Below are 13285 nucleotides of genomic sequence, written 5' to 3'. Positions count from 1 at the left end.
TCAAGAGTTTTCAAAGTTTCGAAAATAATTCAAAGTTCATTTTACTTGTAATTGAGCACAAAATAAGTTTTTGTACACGTAGTACATATATTGTTCATATGTTATCGATACCAAAGGCATCAGAAGTATCGATACGCACAAGGTAGTATCGATACTACCAACAATGCTCAAATTCCAGAATACAAAAATGGTACTGATATCCAAAGGGGCACCGATACCAAATGTAATGGAAGTATCGATACTCATAAGGTAGTATCGATACTACTCGCATTGCTCAAATTCCAAAATGCAAAAATGGTACTGATACCCAAAGGTACGAAAGTATCGATACTCACAAGGTAGTATCGATACTACCAACATTACTCAAATTCTAGAATGCAAAAAGGTACCGATACCAAAGGTAGTGGCAGTATCGATACTCACAATGTAGTATCAATACTACCAGCATTGCTCAAATATGGGAATACAATATAATTTTATTTTTTTAATTTTCTTTTAAAAAATACAAAATTAAAAAAATATTTTTTATAGTGTGACGAGTCCCTAAAGAATTTTTTTAATCCGGGTGTGGGGCCTACCTGATAGGGTCCATTAAAAAATTATATCCCATGAAACTCGTCACGCCGGCATGACGAGTTCCACTGTTCAATTTGTCGTAGATCCCAAATTAAATGTTTGGATGCCCTAATGGTCTAAATTATTTAGACGGTCGCCCTAATGGGCTAATTTGGCCTTATGAGGCTCTCTTGGCATTTTTTGGCCCATTACAACAAATAAAAATAAAATTTAGGTTTTTAGGGCACATTGGTTTTTAATTAGGGATTACAATATTTACTACAGTGCAAGGGAAACTCGTTACCTTGATATAATGAGTTTTATGGAATATTATTTTTTATTACGTACGTATTATTTTATTTATTTTAAGGAACTTATCACCTCGAAGTGACAAGTTCTTTTAAAATATTATTTTTTTTTCCAATAATATACTTAAAATTAGATATGGAAAAAAAGACGTCAAGTTTCGTTGAATTAATTCCTGGTAAGGTTTTTTTGTGCTTGTTTTTATGTTTAATATTATATTTAAATAAGAAAATCGTTATGTTGGTATATGGAGAAAAAAATGGACCATGAGAGATGCACATTAAGAAGTAATATTACAACACAATTAATACATTACCTTAAAGACGTAAATAGGACAAATCTTACATATACGCTAAACAGTAAATCAAATCATAAATTTATAAACATCTGTTGCATTGATCGTTTCGATGTTCTACTATTCGTAATCAGTAGACTCATCAAAAGTAATATTAAGTTTTTTCAATTCTCCATGCTCTTTCTTGTTGTCGTTCACGTACATATTTTAACCATGCTTTTGGGTCTCCATCATCTATGTTTGTTGCTTCGTCAATTGTTTAAGTTGTTGGGATGTTCAAGGTAGAAACAACATCCTCAATCGTACGATCAAGTTCGAGATGTTCGAACTCTACAAAAAAATCAACATTAGACAAAGAATAGTTGAAGTATGTCTCAATCATACCAGTAAGGTCGATATCACCACTTAGATGAAACCTCGTGCATGATAGTGGAATTCTATAATATAACAAAGATATTCTTCTACTACTTCCCAATTGAACCATCTTTGTATATTGAACTTCAACTCGTCTAGTTGAATATTTTTTTGAAACACATGGTTTAAGATTTGCAATCATAAAAAATAGTTACACAGATAGTTTCCATATTCGTAAAAAAACTCAAGATTTGGAAGTGACAAATTGAGGTTGTTTTAGACCGGTAAAATAGGTTTCACCAAACTTGTATTTATAGGATAAAAAAGTTTGTTAACATAAAATTTTATAGTATGGTGCATTATATTAGATATCTGTTGAAATGCAAGTTGTTCATGATATGAAGTGATATATCAGTAGTGAAAATTTTCATAAATGAGTTGACATGTAACTAAAAAGTTGTTGAAGATGATTGATGGGGCAATGAAAAGTTACTGACATTTTCTGGCATCCTGTATTATTAATGGCCCGTTTTGACATTTTCGAACATGATGCATTATTAGAGATGACATTTCACTGAAACGTTGTTGAAGATGATTGATGAGGCACTGAAAAGTTGCTGACATTTTCTGGCATCCTGCATTATTAATGGCTTGTTTTGAAGATTATTAATTGCTCGTTTTGACATTTTTTTGGCATGGTGCATTATTAGAGATGACATTTCACTGAAAAGTTGCTGAAGATGAGTGATGGGACACTAAAAAGATGTTGGCATTTTCTGGCATCCTGCATTATTAATGGTCCGTTTTGATATTTTTCGGGCATGGTGCATTATTAGAGATGACATTTAATTGAAAAGTTACTGAAGATGATTGATGGGGCACTAAAGAGTTGCTGACATTTTCTGGAATCCTACATTATTAATGGCGCATTCTGAAGATTATTAAAGGTTCGTTTTAACATTTTCAGGCATGGTGCATTATTATAATTGACTTTCATTGAAAAGTTGTTGAAGATGATTGATGGGGCACTGAAAAGTTGCTGACATTTTATGGCATCTTGCATTATTAATGGTATTTTCTGAAGATTATTAATGGCACGTTTTGACATTTTCGGGTTGAAGCTTATTAAATTGGCTTACATCAATTGTATCTTCAGCAAAAACCTTTCTCCAAAAACCTTTTTAAAAGCAATGGCTACCAAAATTTTCACTGACGTTCACTTAAATGGCCAAGTGACCAAAAATTAGTTTGGTGTTCTGTTTGTGTCACAAAAGCCTGTAAACATGATGTTCCATGTTGATGTATCACATCAGCAAATGAAGAAAAAAATTGATAGCAAACTTGGAGCTTTTATCTCATGTTTGAGTTATCGACACCTACTTTGAGAGAATTCGATCAAATATGGAGCAATCTTGCTTAATGATGACGACGATGTAGCTATTATGGTTATCATGCATCAATCTTAAAATAATCAATCGGTTGAGTTATACGCTGAAACTGTATATTTTCCTACATTTTCAACTGCTGCACCCGATGAAGCAGGACCATTAGAAGATCTAGATGACCTTGGTGGGTGATTCGGTAAAACCTTTGGAGATTTTAGAGAGGACGATGAAGCTTTTGTTCCACTGATGATAGATGATGACACATCAATAATTGATTATTCTGATATCGCCGAGGCTACTTCAGATGCTAAGGTTTTGATATAGAGGGTGATGTCTGAGAGGTAGTGGTTCCTTGTGGTCATGCACACCCGAATCCTGACTGAGGTTGGGTATATTCAGCAACACACAGTCAACCTGAGATGTCACAAACCCAAATGCCTCATTATCATCATCCAATTGACAATGCATCATATAAGCTATGATGTCATAAAGAATCTTGAGATTCCTGATATACCGAGGATATGGTAGCCCATTGGGTTACATCAAGAGAAGGATCAACGGCGTTGACAGTTTGGTCGTAGTTTGAAACTAAGAAGGATGTCGAACTAGTAGTTAAGGAGTTTTCTCTAAAAGCTCATATGGAATTCACTGTTACTGAGTCTGGTCAGAAAACATACCTTATCAGGTCTATAAACTATAATGTAGAATGTAAGTGAAGGATACATGTTTCATACCTACAACATAATATGTTGTGGGAAGTCACAATGTTCCACAACTAGCACAATTGTATGTTGACATCCTTGATACAAGACCAGAAACACTTGGATTCTGATGTCATATATGCATAAGTTAAGCTTTTGGTGGGGGAAAATGCAAGGATCCTAGTTTCAATGATAGTGGAATCAATTTTGAATACATTTGGTTATATTATGTCTTACTACAAGGTGTGGATTGAAAAAAAATATAGCTATGAAACCATTGTACGGTGATTGAGATTAGTCGTACATGAGCTTCCACATCTGTTGTGCGAAATGGAATCTTTCATCTTAGAAACCATTGTTCACTCTTATACTTATCATGCGACCACGTTTTATGGACATGTTATCCAAGGGAAGAGAGTTTTCGAAGGCTTGTTATGGGCTTTCAAGTCATCTATTTAAGGTTTTCGTTACTACAAACAAATGGTTCAAGTGAATGGTACTTTTCTGTATGACGAATACACACACGTCCTAATGATAGTTGTTGCACAAGATGGTGATAGAAACATTGTCCCCATTGTCTTTGCCATTGTTAAAAATGAGTCATAAGAAACATAAAATTTCTTCCTATCAAACTTGCACTCTCATGGTGTCACTCAAGATGGGGTTTATATGAGCTCTGATCATTCATCTGGGTTGTTGGCTACGATTGATTGGCCATAAAGTAGGTGGTCACCTCCCCCATACATTCCCGGCGTATTACATATGTCATATTGCATCAAATGCTACGACGAAGATCAAGAAAAAGATTATCAACATGGGTAACATATTGTTTTTTCATTATGTTGAGTTAATCGATCGGATTAATCGGCCAAGAGGGGGTGAATTGGCAATTAAAATTTCGGTGGAAGCTTTTGCAGAAAATTGAAAAGATTTGCACAACGATTTAGAGTGGTTCAACTTTCTCAAACAAAGTCAATGTCCACTACCTTAACTATCCACACTAAGGATTTTCCACAAATTCACTAATTTGTCTTTCTTTTGAGGACAAAGAGTAACCTTACAACTCCCTCAAGAATTATACCCCAAATTCTTAAAAAAACTCTCTCCCAAAGAGAAAATTACAAATTCGCAAACTTTACAGAAAAAACTCACAAGGTAGATTGTTTGCACAATTCTAGAACAAGAAAATAACACTCAAAGATGAATACAATAGAGCACAATATGTGTTCTAGAAAGCAAAATGAATATTGAATGAAAATTGGCTTGAATTTAATAAACTTGATGTTTGATGCTTTCTCTCTTTATTCTTTCTCAATTCTTATTGATCAATGGCTTCAAGAATTGTTTAAATACACATTGGATCAATTTTGAACGTTGAGGATCATTGGTGAAGTAAATAGGGTCGTTGTTGTATATTTTCCATTTAAAAAATCTGTTGGGGGCGTAGGGGTATCGGTACATCTGCAAAGGGTATCGGTACACCCAGTGTAAAATTCAAATATTTTGACCGTTATTTGACCAAGTGTATCGGTACCTCCCAAGGGTATCGGTTCACTAATTGCATTCGATGTTTCTCGGAGCCAGAGGGGTATCAGAACATTATACTATGTATCAGTACCCTTACTACATTCGAAATTCAGGGGTATCAGTACATCCGAAGAGTGTATCGGTACACCCCTACTTAAAATTCATTTTTGGCTCGATTAAGGTTCGAAACTCTTTTGAGGACAAAGAGTAACCTTACAACTCCCTCAAGAATTATACCCCAAATTCTTGAGAAAACTCTCTCCCAAAGAGAAAATTATAAATTCGCAAACTTTACAGAAAAACCTCACAAGGTAGATTGTTTTCACAATTCTAGAACAAGAAAAGAACACTCAAATATGAATATAATAGAGCACAAAATGTGTTCTAGAAAGCAAAATAAATATTGAATGAAAATTGTCTTGAATTTCATAAACTTGGTGTTTGATGCTTTCTCTCTTTATTCTTTCTCAATTCTTATTGATCAATGGCTTCAAGAATTGTTTAAATACACCTTGGATCAATTCTGAACGTTGAGGATCATTGGTGAAGTAAATAGGGTCGTTGTTGTATGTTTTCCATTTAAAAAATATGTTGGGAGTGTAGGGGTATCGGTACATCTGCAAAGGGTATCGGTACACCTGCAAAGGGTATCGGTACACCCAGTGTAAAATTCAAATATTTCGGCCATTATTTGACCAAGTGTATCGGTACCTCCCAGGGGTATCTGTTCACTAATTGCATTCGATGTTTCTCAGAGCCAGAGGGGTATCGAAACATTCGGCTGTGTATCGGTACCCTTATTACATTTGAAATTTAGGGGTATTGGTACATCCGAAGAGTGTATCGGTACACCCCTACTTAAAATTCATTTTTGGCTTGATTAAGGTTCAAAATACTTTGTAAAAATTATTTCAAAAATATTTTAAGATTGAAACACAATTTTACACTTAAGTAATGAGTAAAATTGACATTTAAAAACTTGGAGTAATATTTTTGATATTCGATTATTTTAAATCAAATATTAATTTTGAAATCAAATATAAAATATTAAATTTCATTTACACTTTATTTGTTATATTGAAACATCAAAATGTTTTCAACAATCTCCCCCTTTTTGATATAACAAAACATTTTAGTAATTTTAAGATTTTCTTTTTGAAAATTATTTTTGAAATTAATTTTGAAAAATTAATACTTTATTCTCCCCCTTTTTGTTAAATCAAAAAGACTCTCTGGAAACAGTTTTAAACAAGTTTTTAAGGAAAATAACCAATAGATTTATATAGATATAACTGCTAAGATCACAATCAAGAGAATTGTTAGCCATTAGTCCATAATCAATATTCATAAACTATATGTAAATTGGGAATTGGTCATAATTGATCTAAGATGTGCATAATGTAAAATAAAAATTCAATTTAAGTGCAAATAACTACTAATCATTCAAAATCAACCAAAGTCAAACAAACAAATCCAAACATTCAAAATGTTTTAACAATATTTCAAGTTCAACTTCAACCTATGAAAACAAGCAAGAAAAGGTTTAGTCATCCATCGGTGGATCGAGAGGAGTAAAATATGCTCGTATAACAGCCATATTGAGTGTAAGCGTATTGAGCCTTTCGTCCATAGCATTGAATCGATGATCCATTGCTTCTCGGTTAGCTCGCATCTCCCATTGATTCTCCAATTGTTGAGCCCCCATAGCGGTTAAGTGGGACTCTATGGATGCAAACCTCATGTCAAATGTCTCCATGAACGATCAAAAATATGGAGGCATATGACTTTCTTGTTGGACTGGATCGTCCTCAGCTAAGTTAACGGGATGAACAACATCCTGAAGAAGATCTTCAAGTTCTGGATCATCAGCAGTCGGTGCCGAAGCAGCTCGTGAAGAACTAGCACCCGGTGTTTTCTGGTTTGATCAAACCCATTGATCTTTATCCCTAGACCATCCCGATTTTCGCAAAGTTTTAAGATTTATTTTGCTTTTAAGAGGGATTTCTACATCAAGTTGAACCCTAAGCTTGGATTTGATAAACAGATTACTAAGAAGACAACCGTAAACTAAGGTTTCTACGTGTTTAGACGGGACGTTGTTTACGGTTTCAACTAGTTCAGCAAAAATAATTTATGGCAGGTTTATTTTCTTATTATTTTGGATACAATGTATCCACCAAAGGTTAAGTGCTCTAAGAGTTGAGTATCTACCTCCAGATGGTCTAAACTACCAGGAGATGATTAAATGAAGAAAACGTTCATGATGATTTGACAACGTACTTGCACCAGCCTTGGCTCTATAAGGAGTAGACACAATTTCTCTCTCGTTATCTAAGCCCTCATTATCTAAACCAAAAGTTTTAGCAATTGAGTCGAAGTCAATTTGAATGTATTGGCCTAAAAGATCAGACCGAATACTGACAGTGGCAGTTTGGGACTCGTTTTGTACACAAACTGCATTGGAATAGAAAATGTGGACGAGTTGGTGACAAACGATAGGTTTAAGCTGAAAAAGTTTATCAAGTTTCCAAGATTGGAGGGTAGGAAGATATTTAAATTTCATATCGATCATAACATGAATAGAAGGGATATGTTCTTCCGAATATTATAAGACTCAAATAAGTTAACAAACCTAATGTAGAGATTTTCATGACGGCTAGATTCATTAAAACAAGAATTTCATATAGTCATTTCGGGATCATTTGGGTTTGGATTTGGAGGTGGAATAGCAGTTCGGTTTGGAGGTTGGTTTGACCGACTAGACGATGACCTAGGGAGCTTATACATGATTTTAAATCAGAATAGGACAAAGATACCTGCAATTTAAAAGCACATGTATGCAACAATATCAATCCCAAAACTCAATATGAGTCCTCAATATTTCAAGGTTCTCTAAAAATAATCATAATGGGCAATTTTGAAAATTCTTTGAAAAATTAAGTTTGAAAATTATATAGTTTTCAAAACAACATAATTAAATAAAAAACAACAATTTAAAACAAAACATTTTTTTATTTCGAAAATTAACAAAAACTTTGAAATTTTGTGTTTTTGATGAAATTAGTTGTAGAATCTAGTTTACAATCAAGATATAAGCAATGCACGTTCTCTATTTCGAACTAGAACTAACTAAAACTAGTCATATGTTCAAAAATCAATAAAATAGTATTTTTGAAAAGTTACCTTGAAAATTTCAAATTTGAGTGGATTTTATTATTGATTGCACAAATTTTATGACGCTAGCAGGATTAGGAGTTGAAAAATGAAGAGATTCCAACTTGTTTTTGTTGATTTGAGAAAAAAAGGAGATTTGCTGTGAGAGATGGACGAACGGCGAGTGTTTTTGGGTGAGTAAGGGTTTGGCAAAATGATATTTTAGGGATTTAAAGCCTAAACCCGACAGAGGGTATCGGTACCCCCTATAGGGGTATCGATACACATTCAAGGAATGTATCGGTACACATTCAAGGAATGTATCGATACATAGCAAGGGGTATCGATACACTTTGCACAAAAATGTCAAAAATCTATTTTTAAGCACTTAGAATGCTAAATTAATCAGCTCTAATGATATTGACAACTCATATTTCTAAAATTAACTATGTTCAATCAATCAAATCTACCCTTAAATTTTATTTTAACATTTTATTAATTTTCATCAAAGATCATAAACTCCCCCTAACTATTAGCATATAATGCAATAAAAAATGTCATTTTATAAGCATTTTTCACTTGCTAATTAAAAGTGCTAAAATCATTTTAAACACTAAGTCAATGTAGGTCAGTTAAACCTAATTCTCTCCTAAGTATCCAAAATCTTTCTTTATCTAAAGGTTTTATAAAAATATCAGCTATTTAATGCAAAGTATCAACAATTTCTAGAACCACATCTCCTTTAGTGACATGATCTCTAATGAAATGATGTCTAATTTCAATGTGCTTAGTTCTAGAATGTTGGATGGGATTTTTAGTGAGACAAATAGAACTAGTATTGTCACACTTGATAGGTATGGTACCAACTTCAATTTCATAGTCTAAAAGTTGTTGTTTCATCTATAAAACTTGTGCGCAACAACTACCCGCTGAAATGTATTCCGCTTCAGTGGTAGATAATGCAACACTATTTTGTTTCTTTGAAAACAAAGAAATCAGCATATTCCCTAGGAATTGACAAGTACTGGAGGTGCTTTTCCTATCTATTTTGCATCCTCCATAATCTGCATCAGAGAAGGCATGCAAGCTAAAGCTAGAGTCTCTAGGATACCAAAGTCTTAAATTGGGAGTGTCCTTAAGGTATCTAAAGATTCTCTTAATCTCTTGTATATGTGATTCCTTAGGGCATGATTGAAATCTAGCGCATAATCAAATACTAAACATAATGTTCGGTCTATTTGTAGTTAGATAAAGCAAAGAGCCAATCATAAACCTATATAATTTAACATCTACACATTTACCTCCTTCATCTTTTTCATGCTTTGTGGATGAGCTCATTAGAGTGGCTTGGGGTTTTATATTCTCCAATCCAAACTTCTTGAGCATATCTTTGACATATTTTGCTTGATTGATGAAGATGCCATCTTTTCTTTGCTTGATTTGGAGCCCCAAGAAAAATGAAAGCTCCCCCATCATGCTCATCTCAAATTCACTCTGCATTAGCTTAGAAAATTCTTGGCAAAGAGCATCATTAGTAGAACCAAATATTATATCATCAACATAAATTTGAACTACTAATAAATCTTTACATTTTCACTTTAAAAACAATGTAGTTTCAAGCTTACCTTTTGAAAAACCTTTTTCTATTAAAAAATTTGACAATCTTTCATACCAAGCTCTAGGAGCTTGTTTTAAACCATATAAAGCTTTTGTCAATTTAAAAACATGATTTGGAAATTTTGAATCTTTAAAACCAGGAGGTTGTTCAACATACACTTCTTCTTTTATAAAACCATTTAAAAATGCACTTTTAACTTCCATTTGATATAATTTAAATTCATTGAAACGTGCAAATGCTAATAACATTCTAATTGCTTCCATCCTATCTACGGGAGAATATGTTTCATCATAATCGATTCTCTCTTCTTAAGTATAGCCTTGGGCAACAAGTCTAGCCTTGTTCCTCACTATATTACTACTTTCATCTAATTTGTTCCTAAACACCCATTTAGTACCTACAGTAGATTTATTACTAGGCCTTTCAACTAATGTCCATACTTTACTTCTCTCAAATTGATTTAACTCTTCTTGCATAGCTTAATCTAATTTTCATCGGTTAATGCTTCTTTAACATTTTTAGGCTCTATGCATGAGATAAATGCAACATAATTGCATATGTTCCTAAGAGAAGATCGAGTAGTTAGCCCTTTGGATGGATCACCTAAAATCTCACCATCCTTTACATAGTTGAATTCTCTTGGGTATGAGATTTCCCTTTCTTAAATGGTAAGATTCTTGAAGGCATCTTGAGTTTCCTCATCCTTCACTTCTTTCTTTGATGATGGTTCTCCAACGTCAAGTGCTTTTATAATAACTACGTCATCATCAACACAAGAATCCTTCCTCGGAAGGGATTATCATCTAAAACAACATGTATAGACTCTTCTACCACCAAAGTTCTTTTATTAAATACCCATAAGCTCTAGAATTTAAGGAATATCCCATAAAAATTCCTTCATCACTTTTACCATCAAATTTGCCAAGATTATCTTTATTGTTGTTTAAAACAAAACATTTGCATCCAAAAGGATGAAAAAAACTAATGTTAGGCTTTTTATTTTTGAAAATTTCATATGGAGTTTTCTTCAAAATAGGTCTAATCATTACTCAATTAATTATATAACAAGCGATATTTGTGGTTTCCGCCCAAAAGTATTTTGGCAAATTATTTTCACAAAGCATGGTTCTAGCCATTTTTTCTAAAGTTCAATTTTTCCTCTCAACAACTCCATTTTGTTAAGGGGTCCTAGGTGCTGAAAAATTATGGCTAATTCCATTAGAATTACAAAACTCGGTAAATCCAAGATTTTCAAATTCAGTACCATAATCACTCCTAACACTAGAAATGGAGTAACCTTTTTTGTTTTAGATTACTTTTGAAAACATGATGAAATTTTCTAATGCTTCATCTTTAGTACTTAAGAATAAAACCCAAGTATATCTAGAATAGTCATCTATCAATACAAAACCATATTGTTTTCCACCCAAACTAGTAGTCCTAATTGGCCCAAAAAGATATATATGGATCAGTTGTAATACTCTATTATTTTATACATCATTAATGGATTTAAAGGAAACTTTCTTTTGTTTTTCTTTTGAGCATCCATCACATATTTTATCTTTGTCAAATTTTAGTTTTGGCAATCCTCTTACTAAATCTCCTTGAATTAGTTTTGTAAAACACTCATTTTAGTGTGTCCTAGTCTCCTATGCCATAACCAACTATCATGTTCATTCTTGGCAACTAGGCATAAATTAGTCATATTTATTGAATCTAAATGCACAATGTAAATGTTTTCTATTCTATGACCAATGAGCATAATCCGATTAGATGCAATGTTAATAACTTTACAACCATTTGATTCAAATAAGACATTGTATCATTTATCGCATAATTGACTAATACTCAGTAGATTACGCTTTAACCATTCACATATAATACATTTTTTATTTGTATGGAAGAGGTATTACCTATAGTACCTATACCTTCAATGTAATCTTTTGAGTTGTCACCAAAGGTTACCACTCCTCTATTATTTTCGTTAAGCTCTATAAATCGGCTCTTGTCCCCGGTCATGTGTCTTGAGCATTCACTATCAAGGAACCATAAATTTGAACTTGTATTTTGAGCCTTGTAGCAATGCTCCTTTTCCCACAAACATAGATTAATTTTTTATTTTTGGTACCCAAATTCTTTTGGGTCCATATTCATTAGTCTCTAAAATCCTAGTCCCCTTGGGTATCCATTTATTTAGGATATCCTTATCTTTAGTAGTATTGAATCTTTTAGGGACCCATATACTTCTAACGATTTTTCCATTAGAGGTTCTTTGGGGACCTCTATGATTGTAGTTTTTAAAACTTTTTCTAATATAGTTGGATTTTAATTTTTCTCTTTTTTCAAAATGTTTTGGTCCAACTCTATTGAAAGAAGTTTTAAGATCATCAATTTTCTTTTGATGATCATCATGAACTCTTGAAAGTAAATTATGCAAATCAGAAATTTTCTTTTCAAAATCTTCGATTTTGATTTGCAATTATTTAATTTTACTTTCAAGATCATTGTTGGTCTTGGATTTGAGATTATTTTTGTTTTTAAATTTTGAAATTTCTTTCTTGTATTTCGAAAATAATTTATCATAATCCGAAGTCAACCCATTGTATTCCTTTAATAACTCATCATAAGAATAATCTTCTAAATCAAATGAGCTAGAGGTTACCTGAGAATCTTACCCCGGTGGCCATCAAGCACAGGTTTACTACTTCTTGTTTCTTTTCATTTGATGATTCATCATCGCTCTAAGTAGCCACGTGTGCTTTATGTTTCTTCTTAGGATGACCCCTCTTTTTTAATTATGGGAAATCATATTTGACATGCATGGGCTTTTTGCATTCATAGAAAATAATCAGGTCCTTCTCCGTTGGTTCATTTTTGAAGCCTTCATTTATTTTGAATTTTCTTCCTATGTTGGGCTTTATTAATTTTTTGAACCATTTGGCAAATAATGTCATCCATTCATTATCGTCATCATCATCAGAATCACTCTCATCTTTTGTGGTTTTTAGAGCAACTCCAACGTTCTTCTTTTTCTCCGTCTCCTTCTTTGTCTCGTCCTTATTCTCGAGGTCTACCTCATCTTGAAACATCATTTCATGCGTGAGGAGAGAACCGATGAGTTTATTGAGAGTTAAAGACTTTAAATCTTTAGCTTCGATAATCGTCATCTTCTTTGATTGCCAAACTTTTGGAAGAGAATAAATTATCTTCCTTATAAGCTTCTCATTTGGAATGATTTCTCCATATGCTTTGAGGCCATTGACAATCATAGAAAATCTATCCGCCATAGCTTTGATGTCTTTATCAGGTTTCATCCTGAAATTTTCATAGCTATGAGTAAGAAGACTAATTTTGGATTCTTTTACCTCGTTGGTGCCTTCATGAGTGACTT

The sequence above is a fragment of the Hibiscus syriacus genome, unplaced genomic scaffold (assembly GCF_006381635.1).
Source record: "Hibiscus syriacus cultivar Baekdansim isolate YM2019G1 unplaced genomic scaffold, ASM638163v2 tig00014445_pilon, whole genome shotgun sequence".
Taxonomy (NCBI): domain Eukaryota; kingdom Viridiplantae; phylum Streptophyta; class Magnoliopsida; order Malvales; family Malvaceae; genus Hibiscus; species Hibiscus syriacus.
Note: the sequence above shows the minus strand (reverse complement) of the source record.